This window comes from Engraulis encrasicolus, chromosome 21 (genome assembly GCF_034702125.1).
Source record: "Engraulis encrasicolus isolate BLACKSEA-1 chromosome 21, IST_EnEncr_1.0, whole genome shotgun sequence".
Taxonomy (NCBI): Eukaryota; Metazoa; Chordata; class Actinopteri; order Clupeiformes; family Engraulidae; genus Engraulis; species Engraulis encrasicolus.
In genome coordinates this window covers 18426900-18430400 of record NC_085877.1, presented here as the reverse complement: position 1 = coordinate 18430400, position 3501 = coordinate 18426900, and the positions used below count along the sequence as shown (strand labels likewise).

At 49.6% G+C, this 3501-nt stretch overlaps 1 pseudogene; it reads left to right on the top strand.

Moving 5' to 3' along the window:
• The first annotated feature begins 362 nt into the window (after nucleotides 1–362).
• LOC134438095 (C-type mannose receptor 2-like) overlaps nucleotides 363–3501 on the top strand; it is a 10812-nt pseudogene continuing 7673 nt past the window's right edge.

Genomic DNA, 3501 nt, shown 5'->3' with positions numbered 1-3501 from the left:
ATGTGAAAGAAAGAAAGGAAGAAAGAAAGAAAGAAAGAAAGAAAGAAAGAAAGAGAGAGAGAGAGAGAGAGAGAGAGAGAGAGAGAGAGAGAAAGAGAGAGATGGCTGAGGAGACATGTTTCTTTTGGGGAGAAAATCCCATCAGTAGCGGTTGTGTTTTATTGCTAACGGTTCAACGGTCTACAATGGGGCTTACAGCATAAGTTTAATCACCGCACCCCACGCACACACACACACACACACACACACACACACACACACACACACACACACACACACACACACACACACACACACACACACACACACACACACACACACACACACCTCTTTTCTTTCGGTCTGCTCCCCTCCAAAAGGCCATGGCGACAGCGCCCCTGGCAAAAGCCAAGGGGGGCGTGTGGGTGAGAGGTGAGGGGTGCCCCCGCACCGGTCCGGACTGATTTAGCTGTTTTCCTCAAAAACCATCAGCAGTGCACACACACACACACACACACACACACACACACACACACACACACACACACACACACACACACACACACACACACACACACACACACACACACACACACACACAGGCCTCCCTCTCATTGGATAACTCAGAGAGACGAATGTGTGTGTTTTTTTACGACAACAAGGGATGAAAGGAAATTAGAAGGGTTGGTATAGGCAGGGGTGGGGATTGTGTGTGTGTGTGTGTGTGTGTGTGTGTGTGTGTGTGTGTGTGTGTGTGTGTGAGTGTGTGTGTGTGTGTGTGTGTGTGTGTGTGTGTGTGTGTGTGTGTGTGTGTGTGTGTGTGTGTGTGTGTGTGTGTGTGTGTTTGCGTGCTTGCGTGTATGTGTGCGTTTATCAGGGGGGCATGTAGGTGCCTTTGTGTTGCCCTTAGTGACTAGGGACATTGTGTTGGGCAATTCCAAGAACTGGTCCAGATCAGTCTTGGAAGATGGAAGAAAAAAAACTGTTTGCCATGTACTGTGTGTGTGTGTGTGTGTGTGTGTGTGTGTGTGTGTGTGTGTGTGTGTGTGTGTGTGTGTGTGTGTGTGTGTGTGTGTGTGTGTGTGTGTGTGTGTGTGTGTGTGTGTGTGTAGTTATATCAGGCCAGTTAAACCTGGGTCTCCGTGGGAGCTCTCCCCGTACACGAGTCACACTAGTTCTCTAACCTACTGTAGCGTACCTCGAATTCACCCTCATTCCACCATCCTCTCTTCTCCTGTTACATTACATTCCACTTAACCAACTCTTTTATCCAAATCGACTTAAAGTTATTATTTATACTAGGATATTGATCTCAATCCCTGAAGCAGTGTGGGGTTAGGTGTCTTTCGTCCAAGGGCCCCTCAGCCATAGAGTGAGATAGGGAGTGGAAGGGTGGGATTCGAACCTGCAACACTGTGATCTGAAACCCATCTCTCCTAACCGTTAGGCCACGGCTGCGGGCTGTTTTGTTTTCTGTTCCTTTTCTCCACCTCCTTCTACACAGAGGTGTCAAAAATGTTTAAGCAACACCTTAAGATACATCTCTTCCTGGAGGCTTATGGCTGCTAGTTCCACAAGCACTTTCACGCATTCACACACATGCTCACACACTGACGCGCACACACACTCACACTTTCCAACACAACACTCTGTGAAGCGTCCTTGGGTGTTTTGAAAGGCGCTATATAAAATGAAAGTATTATTATTATTAAAAAAGTAGAGGTAAAAAAACATGCCGCCGTTTCCTTTCCACATAAGTAACTTCACAGTAATGCACAGTTACTCTAGACTCTATCTGATTCTGTGCTGGTGGTTGGGTCACATTTATGGCTTTTCATTTTAGGTTCTTGGGATTTTTTCAGTAACAACGAGATGTACTGTACCGACCTTAGGTACAATCGAACAGGTGGTGTGACAGCTATGTAATGTACTTACACCATAAATTAACTTCTTATCTTTTTTACTTTTGACACCTCTGCACCTACAGAGCTTGCAGCGTACAGTTCTATTACAAGTAAAGGCAATAATGAACCGCACACCGACAAGCCTCCCTCTTGTTGAAGAAAGACATTTTTGAACTCACATCTTTTACCTGTTTTTGCCCTTGGATGTGTGTGATATTTGACTGTGTGAATCTAGTTCTATGACATTCCAAGATGTCCAGATAGTCCTCTTACTCTAGACCTCTCTAGGCCCTGCAGTGCTCCAGCACACCCTGGATGTCCAGACCCTCCTTTTCCTCATTTTCTTCTTATACTATTCTCCCTTTCATGTTCCTCTTCCTCCTCCTCCTCCTTCTCTCTTCATCTTCTCTATGCCTCCTTGCTCCCCAGTAAAGCCACCTCCTCCTCCTCCTCTTTTGCTCCTTTTCTCTTCCTCCTACTTCTCCTCCTCCTCATCCTGTCTTGCTTCTCTTCTCCTCCTCTGCACCCCCCTCCTCCTTCTCCTCCTCCTCCTCTTCTTTGGTCCTCTTCTTCTCCTTCCCCTCCTCTTCTCCTCCTCTCTTCCTTCTCTCCTCCTCCTCCTCCCCCTTCTTTCTCCTCTTCTCCTCCTCCTCTTCCTCTCTTGCTCCTCTTCTCCTCCTCCTCTTCCTCCTCCTCTTTTGCTCCTCATCTCCTCCTCCTCCTTCTCCTTCTCCTCCTCTCGTGCTCCTCTTCTTCTCCTCCTCCTCCTCCTCTTCCTCATCCTCCTCTTCTTCTTTTTCCTCCTGCTCCTCCTCCTCCTCCTCCTCCTCTTCCTCTTCTCCTCCTCTCCTTCTCCTCCTTCTCCTCCTTCTCCTCCTCTCCTCCTCCTCCTCCTCTTCTTCTCCTCCTCCTCCTCCTCCACCTCTTCCTCCTCCTCTCCTGCTCCTCTTCTCCTCTGATGCACCTCCCTGCTTATCTCCAGAGTAGCTTACAGCAGCAGTGTCCAGCCCAGTGTTCCAGCAAAGCCATGATGCCGGCACAATGGCAGCTTTGTCGCTCCCGCCCTAAGCCTCTCTCCCTCTCCCTCTCCCACTCCCTCCAACCACGGCCTCCCTGTTTCTTGGTGTGTGTGTGTGTGTGTGTGTGTGTGTGTGTGTGTGTGTGTGTGTGTGTGTGTGTGTGTGTGTGTGTGTGTGTGTGTGTGTGTGTGTGTGTGTGTGTGTGTGTGTGTGTGTGTGTGTGTGTGTGTGCGTGCGTGCGTGCGTGTGTGCGTGCATGCGTGTGTGTGTGTGCGTGATGGGGCGTGAATAATGCTGCTCTTTGTCATGCTTTATCCCTCGTTCTCCCAGTACCTTCTTCATCGCCCACTCCCACCCCCACCCTCACCCCCACACAAACAGGAAGTGAGCTCGTCACTTGATGAAGTGCACAGACATGACAGATGCCCAGTTGGTTGGGGCCCAGTGGCGGTGGGACCTGATGGTGCCAGCGAAGCGATGGGCCATTTACACAAGGGCTGGCTAGCCCTAGGAGCAGGGAAGCTGACATGGGGGGACAAAGGGGTATGTTGTCCCGGGCCCAGGGAGATAGGGGGCCAATAATTGGGTCTTCATTACAT